We start from the raw sequence: 24267 nt of genomic DNA, 5'->3' as shown, positions 1-24267 counted from the left end.
TGGGCAGGGTTCTGATTTCCACTGTGAACAAAAGTAGTGAGTTTGCCTGGCAAGAGCAAGGAATTACTCTGGCTTGGACTATAATTCAGCTCTTGAACAGGAGGACAGCTTCTAAATTCTGCAGCTTGTTTCCCTTCTGTCAGTTTCCCTGTCATGTTCATTTTCTGTCTCTGAGAAAGGCCGAGCCATCAATGTACAGAGAGCATTTCCACAGGTTGTGGGATTAGACAGTTCTCCAAGGGCACTCACAACTCCATCTACCACTATTTATTAGATCACTCCGAGCCAGAAAAATCTATTGATGAGTAGTAGCCTATGATAGGCCATTGCAGCCATAGCACAGTGTCCTGAAATAGTCACCCATCATCATGGTTATGTTGAGATTGTTTCTCACTGCACTGAGTACATTAAAGGGCTGTATTTCTACCCATCAAACAGAGTTCTGGTGCTGGAGCTCCTCAGAGATACCCGCAGTGAATGAAAGGTAGCACTATGACAATGATTACTTTTGGGAGAGTGCACAGGAAGATGCCAGCTGTGCTGGGCTGTGTAACAGAGTGGGTGTCAATTAAACTGAAAATCCAATCAGTTAACTTTAAATTATTTAAATTTCCCCATGAAGCAAAATTGCAGGTAGGCTGATTTGTCTTGTTCAGTTTTCTCACCATACATACATTGGGGAATAGGCTGCAGTGAGGCATAGATAAATTGCTATTCTAGGCTATTCCTAGGATACCTGTTTCACAGCAGTGCATTCAATGTCTGTTTTTCCTTCTGAGGAATGCAGAGGCCTGGAAAAAAAAAAGATTTTTTGGTTGGATGTTTGAACCTGTCTGGTTTGTTCTCACCCTGGGTCACTGAAGAAAAGCACCCTACCCCTGCCATATTAAGTGAATCACAACCAGTGTTTAATTACTGCTTTCCCAGGGCTGAGTCAAAGCAGCTCCTTTGACCTCTAGAGTGAGAGATTATCAAACCTGCAGCATACATTCAGTGGCAACTGAACCTGGCAGTTATGATCTGGGATACGTGAGAAGCTGACAAGTAGCCTGAAAAGAGGATTCTATTCCAAGCCTTTGCTATCCTAGTGAAATCACAACACAACCTGAAGGAGCCCTAAAATGTAAGGCCTCAGTTGGAATCTACACTGTCATGAACTTGTGATTGTATCCCCACATTACTGTGCCTCTGTTACTTCCCACACAGCTGCTCAGGGAACGCACTGAGATGGCAAGAGAATTTTCTGAATGCTTCTCAGCCTTAAAGGAATGACAATGAGAAAGGTGCTAAAGTTTTTCTCAATTTTATTCTAAAAAGAAAGATGACCAATGCCTGGGTGGCTCAGATGATGATCGAGCCCCATGATGGACTCCCAGCTCAGCCAGGGGTCTGTTTCTCCCTCTGCCTCTGCCTCTCCCCCTGCTTGTGTGCTCTCTCTCTCTCTTTCTCTCTCAAATGAATAAATAAAATCTTAAAAAAAAAAAACCCAACAGACTAGATGACCAGAGACGATAGTGCTTAACAAATGTCTATATACTTTTCACATTCCCCAGCCTCCCTGACACATCTGGGCCATGTAATTAGCTGTGGACATAGGATGAGGGCAGAGGCACTTGGTCACTTCCAGGCCTGGCTCCTTAGGATGCCCCACCCATCTGATTCTCTGTCACCTTCCTTGTTGGAGGCATGTACAATTGTATAATGACAAGATGGTAGAAACTGCTAGATATGTATCAGACCAGAGTGCAAGGGAGAAATATACATCTTTGTTATATTAAGCCACTGGGATTTTTGGAGTCTGTGCATTGTACCTAGCAGTGCTGATGATCCTGACTACTATAGACCATCTTCCTGCTGCCTCATGAATTGGTATTCAGGCACTGTACCTTGTCGTAGTCTGACCACATTCGAGTAGTAGTAAAGCTTAGGCTTGGACTAATGGGTAGGAAAACTCAGTTAAATGCTTGCAGTTAAATGCCTTATGTGCTATTGACTATACATACAAAGCAGTGGGCTGGAAATTGTGGGAAACACCAAAAAAGTGTAAGTGAATTTCAAAGAGGATTATGTGAGAGCCAAGGGAAAAATGGTTAATAGATGAAACGGTTAAATAACAGTGGTTCTTATAAAGAAATTCAAAATATGGGAAGTCTAGTGTGATTTGGACTTATCCAAAGAATCTCCAGGTGTAGTCAAAGGCATAGCCCCGAATAAAACAAACAAAAACAAAAGAAAACAAAAATAGTAAATGGTTAAGTGATTCTTTTTTTTTTTTTTTTTAAGGTTTTATTTATTTATTCATGACAGATACACAGGGAGAGAGAGAGAGGCAGAGATACAGGCTGAGGGAGAAGCAGGCTCCACGCAGGGAGCCCAACGTGGGACTCAATCCCGAATATCCAGGATATGGCCCTGGGCTGAAGGCGGCGCTAATCCACTGAGCCACCCGGGCTGCCCTGGTTAAGTGATTCTAAAGAAGAGTTTTCTCTTGGGATCTGCTCATGTAGAGTACTAACACTTCAAACAAAGCTGATGAACATAGGGCTTATGGTCTTCATGTATCCTCAGGCCTTAGAATGGATTCTAATTCTTATAAAAATTAAGAGCCTACCCTCTCATCAAAAATCCTTACTTTTTTTTTTTTATTTTTATTTATTCATGATAGTCACACGGGGAGAGAGAGAGAGAGAGGCAGAGACACAGGCAGAGGGAGAAGCAGGCTCCATGCACCGGGAGCCCGACGTGGGATTCGATCCCAGGTCTCCAGGATCGCGCCCTGGGCCAAAGGCAGGCGCCAAACCGCTGTGCCACTCAGGGATCCCAAAAATCCTTACTTTAAGGATGTCTGGCTAGCTTAATTGGAAGAGTATGCAACTCTTGACCTCAGGGTTGTGAGTTTGAGCCCCACGTTGGGTGTGGAGATTACTAAAAAAAAAAAAAAAAAAACTCCTTAATGCTACAGCTTCTCAAAAAAAAATAATATAGAAACAGCATACAGCATGTATTAAGGGCAAATCAAAAAGAGCAAAATACTGATAATAGGTTGGAAAAAAAAATCCAGTATATGAGAAACTCTTTTGGAAAAGATTTAACAGGCCAATTCAAGAATATGAATAGGACTATAATGTGTAATATGGATTAGAAAAGGTGATGGACACTAATTATTGCTTTAATAAAAATCAGATATTTTCTTAGGCAACTTGAGGAAATTCTTAGAATAGGTAAAAATCTATGTTAAAAAAGAATAAATACATCCTAGAATAAGTGGTAGGAAAGCCCAATATTGGGAGTGTATATCAGTATGAGCTTATCTAAAGTTTAAGAAAAGATTGTCTCTAACATAGAAACCTGGAGACATGCCCTGTGTACTGTTTTAATTTTATGGTAATCAGAATCAATATTTGAGTCATAAATGTGAACATTTCTAACAGCAAATAAAATTGATCAAAAGGTGTTTATTAAGGGTCTATAATACATATCAAACTACTTATGACACAGATATTGCCTTGCTGTGTGAGAAAATAAAAACAGATTCCAGGTAGTGAAAGAAGAAACATAATAAGATGATAATAAAAGATTATAAGTATATACACTGTTTAAAGATCAAAGCTTAAATGAGCTCTAGGACAGCAGATACAATAGAGTCAATTATTGAGTTTATATGGGCACTAAAAGGAATAAAGGCAATCTGGAAGTTAAATTTTTGTTTATGTAAAAAAAATAAGAATATAAAATGCCAAGCCACAAAGATGCTTAATTTCTTTGGATAAGTATATCTGTTTTTTAATTTTTATGCTTTAAATCCTTACTTCAGTATTTTACTCTGAAGGATAGAGGCTATTTGTCCAAATCCTACTTTCCTTGTGTTCTCAGAAATCACTAATACCAGGACACCTGGGTGGCTCAGTGGTTGAGCGGCTGCCTTTGGCTCAGAGCGTGATCCCAGAGTCCTGGTATTGAATCCCACATCAGGCTCTTCTCGAGGAGCCTGCTTCTCCCTCTGTGTATGTCTCTGCCTTTCTCTCTGTGTTTCTCATGAATAAATAATCTTAAAAAAATCCAGTAATATCTTGGGGGAACTTCAAAGGAAGTTGTTTTATAACTTTGCTGGTTGATTTTTGTGATTTACCAAATGAAATATAGATTATCTGTAGAAATGAGGTTATCTCATTCATTAAGGGTATTAACACATTTTTCTTTAGAACTGTAAATTCTGCATTTGTAGAGATTTTTAAAAAGATTTTATTTATTTATTCATGAGAGAGGCAGAGACATAGGCAGAGGGAGAAGTGGGCTGCCTGTGGGAAACCTGATGCGGGATTTGATCCCAGGACCTTGGATCATAACCTGAGCCGAAGGCAGATAGATGTTCAACCACTGAGCCACCTAGGGGCCCTATAGAGATCTTTTTCTACAGATACATCACAATAGTCCAATAAGGAAATTTATTATTGCTATGATGCAAATAGTGAACCTATTTACGTTTAGTGTAAGATAAACCTGGGATTCCAATTTATATTTTCTGACTCTACATCCCTTGTCACCTCTCTTTCTAGGAAGTACTTATAACTAGAAGAATGCCATTCTATTAACTGTCTACTTGAACAACGCGGATAAGTAGCAGGTAACCTATTTTAAATAGGCAAGTAGAGACAAACTAGAAAAAAAAAATTTTTTTTTATTGACTTGACTGAAATGACACAAAGTTGGTGGCCTTGAAATAAAAAATATTTTATTTAAATCATGAGTTATAATGAAGTTCATAAGAGAACTAGTTGAGAAGTAGGAAACAACATGTATCCACAGATGGTCTAAAATTGTGTCGGTTTTCAGATGAATCAGATGTACCCAGTAAATCGTGTTTACATCTCTGGTGTTTCCCCTCTTTTTATACTAGTGATCCTGTTGGTTTCAAAGTTAGTACAGAAGGGACTTTCTTTGTGGAACCCGTAGTTAGAAATGGTTTCATTTCAGAGCCAAAGTACCAGAACCTGCCACAGTGATTCTGAACAAGGGAAAAAGAGGCTTCCTTTGTACCTCATCCCTCATTTAAGAGTTTGCCCCTTATCCCCGGGCTTTCCCAATCCTTGGGATTGATTGAGTTTCTTTTTGAAGTGTAGTTAACATACGATGTTTCATTAGTTTCTGGTGTACAACATTGTGATTTGATAAGTCTCTGGGCCATGCCATGTCCACCACCAGCATAACTGTCATTATTCTCTCTAGGCTTTTTCATCTTTAGTGCCTTTCCCTTCTTTGCGACCATCCCCAATCCTTATGGACATTTTCAAATCTTTGTCCTAAGAGACTCTTTCCTCTATCCTACATTTCTTTCAGTCTCTAGCCATCTTGCAAAATTTCTAAAAAGGAGACTTTTGATGGTTTCACATCTGTGCCTTCCTCTTCTTCACCATACTCTGGCTTTCATTCTTGCCCCCATTCCACTAAACTTTTCCTCAAGAGTTCTCCAAAGACTTGTGTATCAGCAAGTATGGAAGCATCTGGGCCTTACTGTTGCAGCATTTAATATGTTTGAGTACATACTGTGATTGTACCGTTCTGGACTTAGGGCCTTCCTCAAAAGTGCTTTCCTCCTTCTGCTTTAGTCTCTTTTTAAAATTTTTATTTTTGTTTTAAAAGTTATTTATTTCAGAGAGAGAGCAAGTGGGCATGGTGGGGAGGGTCAGAGGGAGAGAAAATCTCAAGCGAAGATTGCGCTCAGCATGGAGCCCAGCTCAGGGAATCATGTTGCTTTCCTTCATGCTTCTGCTGGGACCCTGATACACTGATGATTCTCCACAATTTATCCCCACTTTTCTCTTAGATTTTTCCATTCATGAAAGACAGAGAGAGGCAGAGACATAGGCAGAGGGAGAAGCAGGCCCCTTGCAGAGAGCCTGATGCAGGACTCTATCCCGGGACCCTAGGATCATGCCCTGAGCTGCAGGCAGACCTCAACTGCTGAACCACTCAGGTGTCCCTATACCCACTTTTCTAATCTTTGCCAACCAGAGCCTGTATTTCTTTGCAAACGAAGGCTCACAGTTTCCACTTGGATGTGCCTTGGTCACCTCAGGATCAGCATTCCCAAAACCAAATTTTTTCTTCCTCCCAATTTTTCTTCTACATCTTGCCCCTTTTGGGGGACTAGCATTACCATTTCCCTATTCACCCAACATAACTCAAGTCATTTTTGGTGTTTCTTCTACCTAACTCCACTCTTTACGTTATTTAATCCGTTTCTCAAATTCTTGCCCTCTTCTTTCTCTCCTCTTATTCCACTCTAGCACAGACTTTCACCATCAGTGTCCTGGACAACTGAGAGCCTCCTGGCGTGTCCCTTTGCTTCCAGTCTTTCCTAATCCAGTACATGGATTATGATAATCCATAAGCATTAAAACTGTTTCCTCTCATCAAATATTAAGGTAGAATTCAATGGGAAAACTCATTGCAATAACATTTTTGGTAGGGAAAAAAAAACCCCAGTACTGTTAGGTTAAAAAACTGCATAAAACCTAATCTGTTTTCCACATGACTTATGGGCAGAGGAGTATTTGTAAAGTGAAAATATGTTCCATCACTTCCCTGCTTAAGACTCCTTACTGTTATATTGTCTTCAGACTCAAGGTTAAGGAGAACAAGGGTCTTACCTTCTACTCCTTTCTTATCTTCCCACATTTTTCTGCTAATTTGTGTTTAACTTCCAGAGATCACTCTCCTCTTTAATAATTCTGTGCTTCGTACATTCTGCTTTCCTGCCCAGAATGGCTTCTGCCCACCTGTTCTTTGCCTGTCAGATGTCTATTCCTCCTTCATTAATTTGCTCCTCTCTACCTTTCTATGCTCGTATCTCCAACACTCTCTTTAAAGTGAGCCCTTCCCTGGGACGCCTGGGTGGCTCAGTGGTTGAGCATCTATCTGCCTTTGGCTCAGGTCATGATCCCGGGGTCCTGGGAAATAAATAAATAAATAAATAAATAAACAAACAAACAAACAAACAAACATAAATCCTCATCAGGATCCCCACAGGGAGCCTTCTTCTCCCTCGGCCTGTGTCTCTTATGAACAAATAAATAAAATCTTAAAAAAAAAAAAAAAGTGAGCCCTTCCCAAACATCTTCCAATCCTTTGAAATTACTCTTTCCTACTTGAGGGCTTTTATACATGCAATTCTGCCTTGAATACTCTTTCCCTGTTTAGTTTGCCTGACACTTAGCCTTCAAAATTCAGTTCAGATGTCACCCCCTGTATGCTTGACTTCCGAGCTATCCTCTGAGCTTAGATGATAGCGTATTTTACCATTATCAAAGCACTGTACTGTATATATTAAATATAGTTTCTATTTGATTTTTACTGCAATCTATTAATTAGGGCACTACTAGCTATTGTAGGAGATAAGCTCCTACATCTAAGTAGCTAAATGCAGTAGAGGTTTATTTCTGGCCCCCAAAGAAGTCCAAAAGAGACCTTTCTAATTGGTGACTACCCTGAGCACGAGACGTGGTCTCAAGTTCTATCTGGTGGCTTAGTTGGTTTCAATACATGTTTACTTTGAAAAAGGGGAAGGAAGTGTTATGGGCTAGGCCTGCTACTGTCACACACGACTTATGTCCATAAGCCATTGGGCTCAAACACATGGCCACACCTAGAAAGGTTGGGAAAAGTAGTCTAGCTGTGTTCCTAGGAAGAACAGCAAATGACCTGGTGAGCAGTCATCTAGTCTGTGCTAGAGCTGGACACTGCTTTGTATCTATCACTGGTGTTGATCATAATATATAGTTCTTGAATGAATGTGTAAATGTGAGATAATAGGTCTTAAAAATCTCAGCACTGAGGAGACTATTCTAATAATCCATAAAATAGCCCCTAGGGAATCTGGACAGATTCAGAGAAGGACAGAAGAGATTCTTAAGGAATTGGAAATGAGGTCTCTGTGGAACAGTTGAAAGTTTTGGGTTGTTCTTCATGAAATAAAATAGCCTAAGAAAAAAAATTCCTCATACTTTTCTAAGTTATCAAAATCTTAAAAAGTACTCCAGATATTATACTTATTCCACCACCAAACTTGGTTGGTTGGTTGTTAAAGGGTTTTCAGAGGTGTACGTAGGTATAACTAGGGTTCCTAACAAGAAACAGTGCCTATAGTGATCTTTTAAAAATTTGTAGGTTGGATGAGATTTGCTGATATTGCTAAAGTAACATCATTTACTTATGATGTGTAAATCTTTTTAAAAAATATTTATTTGAGAGAGAGAGAGCACACTCCAAGTGGAGGGGCAGATGGAGAAGAGAGGGTTGCAAGCAGAGCCCACAGCCCTATGTGGGATTCCATCTCAGGACCCTGATCACTTCCTGAGCCGAAACCAGGAGTTGGATGCTAAACCAACTGTGCCACCCAGATGCCCCATGATATGTAAATCTGAAGAAACATTTTGTCCATAGATCTTTAGAAATGCTAGGTGGTGAGATATTTATCTTTTTGTTTGTTGTAATTGTAGAGAAGAATGTTAACTTTTCAGATTAAAAAATAAAATCTGAAACAGGATTTACCCTCTTGATGCTACATTATAATTAGTTTTTCTCTTTTACTGTGTGCAATAAAAGATAAGAAAAGTTGGGCATAATGAACTAGGGTAGAATTTCTATGTGATTCTTGCTAGCAGTTCTCAGGTTAGAGTAAGAGGGGGAAAAAGATGAAGAGAGTGCTTGATATCATGGTTGGTCTAAAGTTCTGAGGAGGAGGTTTTATTTTATTTATTTGTTTGTTTATTTATTTATTTTTAAAGATTTTATTTATTCATGAGAGACACAGAGAGAGAGAAAGAGATAGAGAGGCAGAGACACAGGCAGAGGGAGAAGCAGACTCCAGGCAGGGGGTCTGACCCCAGGACTCGATCCCAGACCCAGATCACGCCCTGAGCTGAAGACAGATGCTCAACCGCTGAGCCACCCAGGAGTACCCGTATTTCCTTCTTTTAATAAAGAGCCCAGTAATACTGCTTTAGTTTATGTCACAAGTAAAATATATGTGAATAAGCTGTATAATTGGAAATAGCATAGTATGGATACTGGGGAAAACATTGGGATGAGAATCAGGACACCTGGGTCCTCCCAGGCCTGGCACAAGCAATATCATCCTAACAAATATAAAACTAAAATGAAAACTATCATGGTTATGAATCCTGTGTACCTGAAGATGAGACATTGCAGGAATTTTCTATGTGAGCACTAGAGCCGAGTGATTAAAAGTGGGGCCGTGGAATCAAATGAACTTGAATTTGCTTTGTGACCCTCACATATGAATGTGTGTGTCTTTGGGAAAGCTACCTGGTCTGTCTAAGCTTTAGGAAATGAGGATAATGTAATGAAACGACCCAGTGCGTTGCAGATGGTTAGTTTGAGAGTAAGATGAAATAATTGATAAAAACTTTTAGCCAGGGATCCCTGGGTGGCGCAGCGGTTTGGCGCCTGCCTTTGGCCCAGGGCGCGACCTGGAGACCCAGGATCGAATCCCACATCGGGCTCCCGGTGCATGGAGCCTGCTTCTCCCTCTGCCTGTGTCTCTGCCTCTCTCTCTCTCTGATGACTATCATAAAATAAATAAAATTAAAAAAAAAAAAAAAAACTTTTAGCCAGTGCCTGGCCCTTGCTGACCTAAGATTATTATATGTGCATTAAAAAATTCTGCATTCATCTAGTCGCTAATGCTAATTTGTAGACCAATAATTGGTCATGAAACAATCTCCATGAATACTTAGCTTTGAACAACTTCAAGAACATGGCATAGCGTGTATACTTTATACAACACAGGTTACTTGATTCTACTTTCATAAAGAAAAAATAAAACTGTTACACTGAGAAAACGGGTTATTTATAGTTGAATAATATATTTTGCATTAATTAGAATTGCTAAACATGAGAATGGCTTATTTTGTCCCAAGCTAACTTTACAGACATTCAGAAATTTCTTGTTAGTATACAGTTGTTTCTTTCACTGTCTCCATTTTTAAAGATCTCAAATTTTATATGTAACTTGATAAAATAAGAGAATTATAGGCACAGGAAATCCTTAGTAAATCAGGCTAGGCTAAATTGGGGAACTGTTCACACACATGTGATTTGCTAATAATGCAAAAATTAAATATTTCAGTTACAACCAAACACTTCAGGCATAAAGTCGATTTTATCAACCACAACCACTGACCAGAGAAAAACCTAAATAGTTAAATTTACTTATATTTCCACGGATAGTCATAATATTAAAAAATAAGAGTTTAAAATCATAGATCCTTTGTAACAATTAGAAGTACATGAAGTATATTTACTTCAAAATGCAAGAGAGTGATAAAAGTTTGTCAGGGACTATGGTGTAAAACTCCTTTATATATGTGTCATAAGAAAGGCTCAAAAAAAAATCTTGTAATAGGCTAGTGTTAACTCTTAAAATGTTTACTGTAAAGAATTTCTTACCTTACAAGGTAGTGGGCAGACTATAAGGGGTGAGGTGGAGAGAAATTAGTATTGATTCTAGCCTCATGTACACATAGATCATTCACTCAATATATTTTCAATCACCTATGGAAGATACCGTGCTTGGTACAGAGATTAGATTAGATCAGATTGACTGTAACACGATATTTATAGAATGTTATACAAACATAGGAAACAAGATAGATACAGTCACAGAGAACAAGATAGATAGTCCCTCCCTTCGTGGAACTTAAACTCTCCTTTAAAAAGGAGAGACCTATATGAAACAATAAATCCTGGTATAGTTGGAATTGTGACAAATACTAGGAAGATGTACAGAACACTGATAGAGTACAATCAAGGGAGACTGTCTTGGTTTGGAGGCATCAGGGAACATCTTTACATGAAGTGCCACTAAGCAAAGCCCTGAAGGATGAGTTGGAATTAGCTAAGAGAAAGCTGAGGCCGGGGCAGAGCACAGTGAGGTATGTGTGCAGCAGAGGAATTTCTTTGTTCAGAGACCCAGAGAAAGCAGGTATAGCTGGAAACAGGCTATAGAGTTAGACAGGGTCCATGATAAGATTTTGGGCTTTATCCTAATAATGGCGTAGAAGAGACAGGAACAGGAAAGTTAATTGTCTTTGTATTTTAAAATCTTTCCCCCCTCTGGCTGCACTTAGGAGGAGAATGGTTTCAAGGGGCAAGTTGTTGGGGAGACAAGGCCTTTTACATTGGTCCACAGTGAATGATGGTGGAAGCTTGACCGGGGCATGCAGGGGGCATAGAGAACAGTGGATGGACTTAGCTTCCTTCTGAATCCTGGAAATTTCCCTTACTTTCCTATGAAATCGGCTATGGATTCTAAAGGGAATTTACTGTATTTTACTACTGTTTTTGTTTTTAGAGCACTTAGGCCACAAGTCTACTAAGTCTTCTCCTTTATATGGCTTTGAAGAAAGGATTTCACATTTTATAAAAGAGAATCTAGACCTAGGGAAATGGTGACGACTCTGATTCCTCTAGCCAGCCAGCGAGCAGCAGAGCGGAGGGAGAATCGAAGTTGTTTTCTCTGCCGTGTCATAGTAAGCTACATCTCTCCTGTTACACAGTAACAGGGAGGGGAAATGAATCCACTTCCTTTTAAGGCCTGTACATAGTGTGCCTTGGTCAGGTGAGCTTACAACGACTCAGTCCAGGGCTTCATAAAAATAACCCAAACCTATGTTGGAGCACTTTTTGCTGAGACCTCATAGCGCAGTGAGAACTTTGAGGCTAGAAAGGCATAACTCTTATGTATGGTCTATTATTTTAAGTTCATGACACATCTAGACCTTTATTCCTTATCTGCAATGCTTTCCCAGTTCAATGAAGAGTACCTAATTTTTAAAGGTCAGGTTAGAGTGCAACTGAAGCTGATCCAACCAGAGAAGTGTTTCTTCAAATCAAACATTACATAAAATTAATTTCAAAGAGAGTAATAAGCATTTTTATGTTACATGTAAATACTGTCAAGCCAGCTTGAAGCTGCTGCTTAAAATTTAGTGTGCGTAACAGATGGACCACTTTAAATAAATACACTCCATGTATTGTATTTAGTATCAGTAGTTACTTTCCTGTCTGTGCCCAAGTGGTCCTTACGAATGCCCTCTGCTGTGTGCCTCAGTGTGCTGGCCATCTCTATTTAGGACAGAAATCATCAAGACTTGGACAGGAGCAGAGGTGGAAAAAAGGGAATCCTTTTCCTCTTTAGAAGGGAAGTTAAAGTTATGTTAAAAATAGGAAAGGGAGAGCATCTGATGGATCAAGGAGTTAGAGGAAGAGGAAGGGAAGAGAGAATGGATGGAGATAGGAAGCAGGAGATTGTAGAGAGAATAAGATGCATCTCATTATGTCCTTTCTTTTCCCCACATCTTCATTGTCTTCTCACTTAGAAACACATTCAAATTAGCTTAAGTGGAAAACAGGAATTTATTGGAAGGACACAAGAAATATTTGACATGAAACACAGTTTAGATCACAGGAAGGACCAGCATCCATAGCAGCACATTAACAGGTTCCAAGAAAATTCTCTCCCTCTGGTTTTCTTATTTTGCTACTTCTCCCTCCCTCTTTTATTTTCCTGGCTCTTCCTCCCTACCCCCAACACATAGATCCTCCTCTCTTCTCTGTGTTCTTCATTCTTTTTCTATGCATGTGGGCCCTCTGCCTGTACATTCTCTTGACATGACTGGTTCTCTGGAGCCCCTGAAAAATCTCTTCATTTCAAATATGCACCTCTGCATATGCACCTCTGTCCCCCAGTTGCAAACTCCCAAGTTAAAATAGCTGGTTGGTCTGGCTTAGGTCCGGTATCCTTCCATGGTTCCATCAGTTCTGGCATAATTGCCAAAGTAACTATTCTTTTTGGACGTGTGATGAGCTACCAGGTGGTAGAGAAGGAGAACTGTGGGCTAACAGCCCCCTTAATATGTATATACATATACATATTAATATGTATTCCCTGGTAACCCAGCTCCGAGCTTTCAGCCATTGTCCTCAGTTTCCTGCTCTAATCACAAGAGTCTTCAACCTCTTATAATAGAATTTCTCACAGTATTGTTTAGATCATTTGCATCAAATGCATTAACAAAAACAACAAAAATGCAGATTGTCAGGCACTTATGGCCCTTACCCATTCCAGATACCTTGTGTATCAAATGTACTTTGGAAGTGGGCAGGAAAAATTCACTGTTATAAGACCCTTTCTCTTGGAAAACATGCCATGTATTTCAGGTAACACATAGTCTAACTTCTGGAATAAACATTGCAAATAATAAAACCTAGTGATAAAAATATATACCACTTTGAACGTTAAAAGGATATTCATTTTCAAATTTCAGAAAGGAAGGAGACGATACTATCCTGAAAAAATTAACATGCAGAATGTTCTTTGCCATGGTATTTGCTAAGTGCATCTGCAATAACAGTAGGTCTTTAAGGAACCCAGGAAATCTGCATTAGTTCAGTCACATTTCTGCCTCTTCCGTATCCATCTTGATGACTCTCTATTTTGAGTTTATTTTCTATTCAATTTCAGTGCTATTCAGATACTCCTGACATCCCTTTCTCATTACAACTATGCACTAGATCTTATCATCAAATGCCACTGTTGCCCTGTGAAAGTCATCCACGACAAACTTGGGCTAATCCTTCTTACTGACTGACTGATCATTAATACACATTCTTCTTAGACTAGATCCTCTCCCTCTCTGTTCTGTGAGCCTGTGTTTTTCAAATTTGAGTACATACATCCCTGGAGATACCATTTTATATCAGCAGCCATAAGATAAAGGTATTGCTTCTTAACTGAAACATTCATTTAACTGAAGATTTAATAACTGGAAAACAGCCTAAAATATTTTTGTCTTAAACATGGGTATATTACAGAGAAAGATAAAAAACATCACTTTAAATTTTAAGAACAAAGGTGAGCCTTCAAAAAATTTGTGCCATGTTCCCGATTCCCAATTTGGGGCACATATTTACCTCAAAAATATTTTATTAATTTAGCTGATCTTAGAACACATATATTCAACAAGTTGGTATTTTCAAAGATCAGCCTAAACAGTGAGAAAGCTTATAGAAAAATGCAGAGTAGTCCCAGCTGTCATCTTCCCTCTCTAATTCTTTTTTTTTTTTTTTTAATTTTTTATTTATTTATGATAGTCACAGAGAGAGAGAGAGAGGCAGAGACACAGGCAGAGGGAGAAGCAGGCTCCATGCACCGGGAGCCTGATGTGGGATTCGATCCTGAGTCTCCAGGATCGCGCCCTGGGCCAAAGGCAGGCGCCAAACCGCTGCGCCACCCAGGGATCCCTTCCCTCTCTAATTCTTACTGAGCCCCAAGGGTCTCTGGTTTTCAAGGGGCTAGGTGGGAGCCAAAGGAAAACGTTTTCATTTTCAAGTAAGTGTATCTTTCAGTAGAATTTCAACAAAGTAAATATCCTCTGGAGCTGGTTTCATAAGAGGTTCCTCTTATGAAGACTGGCTCTAACCAGTTCTTGGGAAATGTGCTTACAGACAGGGATTGCCCAACTGATTTCTGTAGACAAGAAAGTACATAGGGCAATAGAGGTCATGCCAATGAATGTATACTCTATAGACATCTTTATGAACAGACTAATCCACTCAACAGTGCCACATATTTGTTACCAGGATTTAGATAATACTCTCCAAAGAGCATAAAGCATTCTTCATAAAAACTTAAGGGTAAACAATGTTGTTCATTCTTTTCCTGCTGGCAGAATGAAAATGACCTCTGTGGGAGTTATGACCATATAGATAGCTAGAGGAGACAGCTGCCCACACAGTTTAATTTGAGGGAAGCCATAAGGTTCTGACTGTTGGAAAATATTTTCCCCTTTGATTTCCCAGAACATAGCCTTCCCCATATGCTTGGCCTCCATTCCCAGCATTAGTTACCAATGAATTAGACACTAAGTAAAGCAGTTATCTCTGTAAAGTCACTGTGAAAACATACACTTAAGTGACCTGGGAGGAACATTGTTTTTTTCCCCCTCATTTATACAATAATATCTATTTACTCCCTGATCTAGGTTAATTTACCTAGATTAATTGTCAGCTTGGAAAATAAGTACTGGGATTCTGATAACATAAGACATAAAATGGTAAGTTCTTAATGAGAGTTGAGGTATGGGTTTCATGGGCTATTGCCCAGAATCAGCAGACCTGGTTGGAGCCCAGCAGAGGGCACCCTAGGAAACCAGCACAGGGAGACTAGATCCATAATAGCAGAGACAGATTTATTAGGCCCAACCTTTTTTCTCCCTTGTAATTTTTCTAAGCTGGTGCTCATCACCACAAAGCCAGTCAGGCAATTCAAGGTTAACTGGTCATAAGTAGACTGGTCAGAAGGCAGCAATTACTTCTGAATTCTATAAAGTGCTAAAACAGCGACAGTCTTCATCTTCATCTTTACAATCACCATCACCATCACCACTACCACCAACACCACCACCACCACCTCCTCCACCTCCTCCACCTCCTCCGCTTCCTCCTCCTCCATCACTCCTATGGGGCCATATGTAACTTCTCAATTGCCTCTGGTAGAATCAACCATTTTCATTCCTCTTGTAGATAATAGAAGGTTGCTGGCAGCCACAGAAAACCAAAAAATCGTTAGAAAGGCACAGAGGGGAATCAGGACTGATGAACCACATTCACAGGGCAGTTTTACATAACATCCTCACTGATTGCTCCATAATGTAGATTGCTAGAAAGGCTACCCAATTTCTTCTCTTTGAGATTTGTTTGCTCACATACCTGTAAGGTTGTTTTTTTGTTTTGTTTTGTTTTTTAGATTTATTTCTTTATTCATGAGAGACATAGAGAGAGGCAGAACACAAGCAGAGGGAGGAGCAGGCTCCCCAAGGGGAGCCTGATGTGGGACTCAATCCCAGGACCCCAGGATCATGACCCAAGCTGAAGGCAGACGCTCAACCATTGAGCCACCCAGGCTTCCCTGTAAGGTTTTTTTTTTTTTTTTTTTCTTATAGAAATTGACAGATGAAGCCAGATTGGTTTTTAGAGTCGGAAGATACCGTATTCATTCAGCATACAAAATTGTTTCTAAGTATGGACTTCACTTTATTTTTTTAATTTTTAAAGATTTTAGTTTTTTCTTCATGAGAGACACGGGGGGAGGGGAGGCAGAGAGACAGGCAGAAGGAGAAGCAGGCTCCATGCAGGGAGCACGATGTGGGATTCGATCCTGGCTCTCCAGGATCAGGCCCTGGGCTGAGGGTGGCGCTGAACTGCTGAGCCACTTGGGCTGCCCTGGAATTCACTTTAGATTCACAGAGATGAACCCAAAATAGAATTAGTATGTACTTGCACTATGCCAATGAGTAGAGAATGAACTTGGAAAAATTATAAAAACAAATTAATAATCAAATCCAATATGTGGAGCAGAACATGAGGATCCAACATAATTTATATTAGCCCATAACCATTTTCCTTGCCATCCCTGCCCCCTAAATGAAAAAAGAAAGAAACTTTAACAGTGACCCTATTTTGTGACAAAAATTAATATAAAAGTATTAAGCTCTGATGAGAAAAGAGGATATAGGGATCATCAAGGCCTAGACTTGTCCCTTTTCTAATACCTTTAGTTGTCAATCTTCCTCCACTACTCTTTAAAAAGCCTATGAGTGCAGAATCAAAGTGCTTGGATTTGGTAAATGTCTTACAGATATTGGTTTAATGAACATTCCCTCTGGTTGAGATAGAATTTGGGGTGATAGCCCAATTAGAGGTACTAAGAGGAAGTCTAGTCAGGCTGATGGAACTTGGTGCCCAATATGTGTACTTACTGGTGACAGCTAGCAGTGATGTGCAGGAAGAAGTTCTGGAATGTGCCAACGGTCGGGTAGCAGAGGCAGGAAAACAAGAAATCTAGAAGGGGCAGCATATAGTATAGGTGCATAGAAAAATAAGATCAGGACAGTCTATCAGTGGGTAGCATAACACCAACATGGGGCTGGTGTCAAGTAAAGATTATAGTCATTGAGAAGGCATCCACACTCAGAATATAAGGTTATCAAGATAGGACTGTAGATACTTATAAAAATAGAAGCTTCCAAAGCTAGGGTCAATGGAAAAGAAGGTTTGGTTTCGATAACAAAGAAAGCAAGAGTAGCAGCTCAACAATAGGTTGGTCCATTTTACAGATGAACAAGATGAAGCTTAGTGAGAATAAAATGCCCAAGGCCATAAAGCTAAGTACCCAATACAGGTTTTTTATTTTTTATTTTTTTATAAGAGTTTTTATGTATTCATGAAAGAGAGAGAGAGGCAGAGACCCAGGCAGAGGGAGAAGCAGGCTTCATGCAGGGAGCCTGATGTGGGACTCCATCCCGGGATTCCGGGATCAGGCCCTGAGCCAAAGGCAGACACTCAACCGCTGAGCCACCCAGGCATCCCCCCAATACAGGTTTAAAAATAAACCCTATCTGGGGTGCCTGGGTGGCTCAGTCAGTTAAGCAGCAGACTCTTGACCTCAGCTCAGGTCTTGATTTCTGTATTGTGAATTCAAGCCTGGCATGGGGCTTGAGCTAAACAACAAATCCCTACCTAAGTCCAATGCTAATTCTTCTTCTTTTTTCTTACTTTGGCCCGCACCTCTAGAAGATCAGTTATTGGAAAACTAGTAAGTCATCCTGGCTTTGTAACTTGATTTTGACTTCTGAGAGCACTGAACTAGAACTCTTCTTGTCCATAGATGATTCCAGAGCCGAGGATGGAGTTGAGTCTTTATTGGTGGTTCTCAACGATGCCTTTGTAGTGTTTAAAAAATACCAATGCCTGGGTTCCACCACCAGAGATGATAATTTAATTGATCTGAGGTGTGATCTGTGCATTAGGATTTCTAAAAAACCTTCCAAGTAATTCTAATGTGTTGCCAAGCTGAAAGCTACTGGCCATAAGCAAAGGTCAAGAGGTGTCAGCTGTTTGTACAGGACAGCTATGGTGGCCAAACTTCCATATTTCAATGTAATAGGAAAAATACTAAAGACTCATGTGCTTACGACTTTTTCTTGGACAAGTGGACCATAACCTACTCTTTGCTTTTCCAGTTTAACCTCTTAAAAAATATGCCAAAAGTAAACAGGTGTACAATTAACTTTGCAAGTCAAATGGTACTGTGTTCTTAGATTCTAAGTGCTAGTTATGTGTGACCAAAGGCAAGGTTTTGAACTGGATCTCCCAAATTGCTCATTACTACTCTATGCTTGGTTAAAACTCTTACATCATCCCACAATGGAATGTGACCCAAGTCAAGAAGAAAACAAAAACATTTGCATTGCTTTCATGATTAGTAATGGGATTAGAGAGGGTTTGAGGTGTCTCAAAACAACTTGTACTTTTCCCAACCTATTTGAAACCTGATTCATGTTACAGTTACTAACCCTGATGCTCCCAAATGATATAGCGGATGTGTAATTTTTGGATGGGTTCATTCTAGATGTGCAGTTTGTTTGGACTGAATCCAAATCCTGTAACTCATTATTTAAGGTACATTCTGAATGCAACAAATACAACAAAGTCTCTACCTTCAACCTCCATGATCAGAATGCTTGTCCACAGTTTCCCAATAGAAAACAAATTACAGGGGCAGCCTGGGTGGCTCAGCGGTTTAGTGCCACCTTCAGCCCAGGGCCGGATCCTGGAGACCCAGGATCGAGTCCCGCAACGGGCTGCCTGCATGAAGCCTGCTTCTCCTTCTCTCTCTGCCTGTGTCTCTGTCTCTCTTTCCCTCTCTGTGTGTCTGTCATGAATAAATAAATAAAATCTTAAAAAAAAAAAAAAAGAAAACAAATTACACAACAAGTGTAATTGTGTTACACAACAGTTGTGTACGGTGACAGTAAATCCTGGTTTGCCCAGGACAATCCTGGTTTACTCCTGTTGTTCCAGCATCATTATTAATAGAACCCCATCTCTCAAAAATGTTTCAGGTTGGGTGATAAATCATCTGGCACCCTACATACAGCTCTCTCGGTGTACTTTCCCTCTACAACTCTTAACAGGGAAACCTCATGATTGGAATGGGATCCCTTTATATTTTAGAATACTCTTGTAGCTGTTAAGGAAAATAAAGTCACTGAAATATATCCATCAGGTGACCAACTTTTCTTCTTTAAAAGCACAATAACAAAGATTATTAACGTGTTTTTCTGATTAACTCCAGTAACACAGAAAAATAACTGCACTTTCTGCCTTAAGACCTGTGTTCATTATCTTTCTGCTGATAACTAACCATGTAGTCCTGAACAAAAAGTCTATCGTGATCCAAGTTTTCTCCTTTGCAAAAAAGAGTGGATTGAGTTAAGTAGTCTGTCATTTTTATGAGTGGCAGTTCTTGATTTAAGATTGCTACTTTCTTTAAGCATTTTATTTAACCAACATTTTGCTGATTATATACTTGCACTGTCTGTGTAAAGCTAAGCTCATTAATATCTACGATCAAATCTATTTAATGTACTTTATTCGGTATCTGCTTTATCATCATAATTCAACATTGATAATTATTTTAAAAATCTTTATTCTACCAATATTTATTTAATATTTACCATCTATAAAACTGTATCCATGTGGATGCTCTATGACATTTTTACAGTTACATTTCACTTATTTGGCTATTCACTGTGGCATTATCTATGAAATATTAAGGCTACTTTGGAAAATACATGAAGAGCTATTTAAATATATATATGTTTTATTAACAAAGAGAGAGTGGGGTGGAAGAAAGGAGAGGAACAGAGGCTGAGGGAGAGAGAGAATCTCAAGCAGGCTCCACACCCAGCACAGATCCCTACGTGGGACTCGATCTTACGGCTCTGAGATCATGAGCTGAAGTCAAGAGTCCTACACTTAACGGACCGAGCCACCCAAGTGCCCCATAGAGAGCTATTTTAAGCACTTAAACGTTACTGCCAGTTATAGGTATACCTTAAAAAAAAAAAAAAAGTCTATTAAAAAAAAAACTTTTTAAAAAAGATTTTATTTATTTATTTATTTGACAGTGAGCAAGCAGAAGCGGGGGTGGGGGGGTGGCAGGCAGAGGGAGAGGGAGAAGCAGGCTCCCCACTGAGAGAGAGCCCAATGTAGGGCTTGATACCCGGACTCTGGGATCACCACCTGAGCTGAAGGCAGATGCTTGACGGACTGAGTCACCCAGGTGCCCCTATAGGTGTACTTTTTAATAACAAATGCAAAGTTTTGTGCTTAAGCTTAAAACAAAATGACAGGATTTATTCATCCCCTTATTCAGTAAGTGTGTATTAAGTATCTGCTATGTCCTTAGAACTGAGTAACGTTCTCAGAATACAAAGTGAAATAAAACAGTCTCTCAAGTAGTTCACAGCTTAGTATACCTGTACCACAGTTCAAGAGAAGTTTAAGAGAAGGGTGGCCAAATGAGATTTTGAAAGGGACACCATTAATAATTACACTAGCCCAAAAGGCATATAATTTGGGACTATCCTAGGCAGTGCAGTCTGTGGTCACTCTATACAGGAAAAAGTATAAAGTGGCTTACTGCATCCAATTACCTCCCTATCCAAGGATTGGTATTCTGACCAAATTGGACCGCTTAAAGAAAGAAGGGTCATGGTTGGGGCGCCCAGGTGGCTCAGTTGGTTAAGCATCTGACTCTTGGTTTTGTCTTGAGTTGTGATCTTGGGGTCATGGGATCAAACCTCATGTCGGGCTCCTTGCTCAGTGGGGAATTTGCTTCTCTCCCTCTCCCTCTGCCCCTACCCCCATTCTCTCTCTCTCTAAAACGAGTAAACAAATCTAAAAAAAAAAAAAAATTGTCACAGTTAACAAAATGATAGGCTATATTACATGGTACAATCATATTTTATTTACTACCCCCCCCAACATTCTTTTATAGAAACATATTTTTATGATACCCTAGTAAAGAAAAAACAAAAAACAAAGATAAGTGAGAAAATGTCTTGAGGAAGCGTCCAAGACAGTGAAGGTCATGGAAAATGTGTCATTTGACAAATGGCTGAGGAAACCAGAATCCTGGATGGAAGGCATGCTTTGCATGATATCCGACCTCAAATACTTGAAAGAGCATCATTTTTAAGTAGGAAGGGGCAAATGTTGTACTCCAGAGAGCAGAATATAGACAGATTCATGTTTTTAAAATGCAAGGAAGCAAATTTTAAATCAAGGAAGAATTTTAACACTTCCTGGCAAAGAATGCATTGCCAAATGAGAAAGAAAACATACTGACACAAGCAGTGTGCAAGTCAAAATTGGGTAAGTCAGTGGTGTCTACGAGGAGCTTGATGTTCCTCCACGTGGTGCTGAGAATTCAAGGTCTTCTGGAAAAATGGCTGTTATTTCTTTCTGGCCAGCTCCCCACTCCTCATTTTGTTAACAGTCTGCCAGTGTTCTTTGTTGAGCCTACTCTTTTCCACTTCTCTGGGGTTTGAAGTCATACTCAGGCTCTAGCGGTGAGAATGTAGTTCTGATAGAGATATTCAGTGTCTTTCATATTCTTGGCCAAGAATGGCACATGGGTCATGCTAGGCAAATCTGAATCAGTCCTCACAGGGTTTTTGTTTGTTTGCTCTTGTTTTGTTTTTTAAAGTAGACTACACGCAGCATGGAGCCCAATGCAGGGTTTGCACTCTTGACCCTGAGATTAAGGACTGAGCCGAGATCAAGAGTCAGACACTTACCCGACTGAGCCATACAGGGGCCCCCAGTCCTAATAGTTTTTTAGAAACTGGTGGGTACAATTCTTTTTTTGACAGGATTGCTGAAAGACATGGTGTAGGCCCAGAAATTCTGGCAGCTGTCTTGCTAGCAGTAGGGGAGGGCTTGCCTGAGAATAGAACCAGTACAGAGGAAAGTATAGCCAAGAATGGAGAAAGGTAGGGTGCCTGGGTGGCTCAGTCTATTAAGCGTTTGCTTTTGGCTTGGTTGTGATTCTGGAGTCCTGGATCAAGCCCTGCATTGGACTTCCTGCTCAGCAGGGAGTCTGTTTCTCCCTTTGCCCCTCACCCCACTTGTATTCTCTCTCTCTCACACTCTCGGTCTCAAATAAAAAAAAAAAAAAATATATATATATATATATATTTTTTTTTTTTTTTTATTTTAATGGAGAGATGTAGATTGGGTCTTGGTGCTTTTTGGGCCCCTACATCTAGCAATGCCTAAAGCCAGACTAACTGGATCTTTCAATCTTGTGTGCCAACACATTCCCTTTTTAAAATTTAAGCCAGTTGAATTGAGTTTCTGTTATTTGAAACAAAGAATCCTGAATGATGTAGATCTGTTCCAGCAAAACTTGAGTGTATAATCAGGTACTCCATAAATCTAGCTTGGCAAATTTCTAGTAATTTCTAGTAGGTTTTTTTTTCTTAATAGCATTTCTAGTACTGCTTTGTTGGCTTAGATATAGTTACTTACTATACATGCTTGGAAATTATAAAACTTCATTGCTTTAAAAACTGTATTTTACATGTATTTATTATTATTATTATTTAAAGATTTTATTTATTTATGAGAGACACAGAGAGAGGCAGAGACATAGGCAGAGGGAGAAGGAGGCTCCACGCAGGGAGCCTGATGTGGGACTCGATCCTGGGACTCCAGGATCACGCCCTGAGCTGAAGGCAGGCGTTATACCGCTGAGCCACCTGGGCTGCCCTATTTTACATTGATTTAGATAGTTGTTTTTCCTATTTCATTTGAATCGATGGGGCTTTTTAAATGGTAGTTGACACATAATGTTACATTAGTTTCAGGTGTACAACACAGAGACTTGGTAAGTCTGTACCTTATGCTATGCTCCCCACAAGTGTAGCTGCCATCTCTCACCATACAACACTGTTACAATACCATTGACTATATTCCCTTTGTTGAACCTTTTATTGAAATCAGAGGTTTTGTTCTACAGTATATACTTTATCTCAACTTGATGATTGTCAGCCTGGTGCTCCTAAAATTATCGATGAAGGCGTATGTTATTTTCAGTGTTTTATTTATTTAATTTTTAAAGATTTTCTTTATTTATGAGAGAGAGAGAGCGAGAGCGCGCACTCACGTGAGCAAGGAGGAGAAGCAGAGGGAGAGGGAGAAGCAGGCTTTCATCTGAGCAGAGAGCCAGACATGGAGCTCAATCCCAGGATCTCGGGAACATGACCTGAGCCGAAGGCAGAGGCTTAACCAACTGAGCCACCCAGGTGCCCCAAAAAGTATTTTTTAAAAAAGGATTCACAACATTGGCAAAATATTGGTGTATTAGGTGGGGTTCTTGATTTCTAACAATTCTAGCTAGAGTTAAACAGAAAAGGAGTTTTTATACAAGGATATTGGATAGTTTACAAACATACTGGGAGGGCTGAAGAGTACAATTTCAGGCTAAGAATCCAAAGGAAAAGCTCCAAACTAAGTCAGCCTTGGTTTTCACAAGGAACTAATTGCTGTCACTGTCTTGGGCAGTTGGTCGGTTGGTCTGTCTGTCTCTGTCTCTCTCTGTCTCTCTCTCACACACACACACACACACACACACACACACACACACACACACGACTCCTGTTCTTGGTTTCTTGCATCACTAACTCCTCGGTCAAAAGTTTAGCTCTGAACATAAGTCTGATGAAATTGTTCTGTCTTCAAGGCAAGCTGCTAAGTACCTAGTGTTCTCAGTCTCTATAACAATAGGCTCTCTGCCCCACATTAAGACTTCTAAGTGGAGAATTCCCAAATATAGAAAGGGGCTTGATTGCTATGTAGCCAGAATGAATCACAGATGTCCACTATAAGCCAAGCCTTTGGCAGATCAACATCAACTTACAAGCTTCTCTTCATACTTAAAGTTCCAGACAAATAACACTTGCTCTTAATGTAAAGTAACTATTCTTCCCCATATAAAGGGAATGAGCTGAAGTCTTTTCCAGATTGCAATCCAGGCTTTCTGGAAGATGTCCAATTCTGGAGTTGTTCCATGGTCTTGTCTCAATATTCTATGAACTATGCACTAATATTTAAAAGTTAACCACTACTAAAATACCCTATATAAATCATTGGAGAAATAGAGGAAAATATAGGAAAACTTGATAGAATATATAAATATACATGGAAAGAAAATATGGATAGATGCTACAGTTCATATTTTTGCAACTCATCTTTGTGCTATATTTGTGTTGTTTGACTTGCCTCCTCCATTAATTTCACCTTTCTTTTATCCTCAGCCAAGGGTTGTCTATACCT

The 24267-nt window shown here is 39.7% G+C and overlaps 1 long non-coding RNA gene across 1 annotated transcript in view; it reads left to right on the top strand.

Annotated features, from left to right (window-relative positions):
* The first annotated feature begins 2074 nt into the window (after positions 1-2074).
* LOC125754837 (uncharacterized) overlaps positions 2075-24267 on the top strand; it is a 32859-nt gene continuing 10666 nt past the window's right edge. Inside the window, exons 1-2 of the long non-coding RNA XR_007409719.1 lie at positions 2075-2459; positions 4557-4624. This is a non-coding gene — a long non-coding RNA (uncharacterized LOC125754837). The remainder of the gene's footprint in view (positions 2460-4556; positions 4625-24267) is intronic.

The sequence above is a fragment of the Canis lupus genome, chromosome 3 (assembly GCF_003254725.2).
Source record: "Canis lupus dingo isolate Sandy chromosome 3, ASM325472v2, whole genome shotgun sequence".
Lineage (NCBI taxonomy): Eukaryota > Metazoa > Chordata > Mammalia > Carnivora > Canidae > Canis > Canis lupus.
This window is presented reverse-complemented; position numbering and strand designations above follow the sequence as displayed.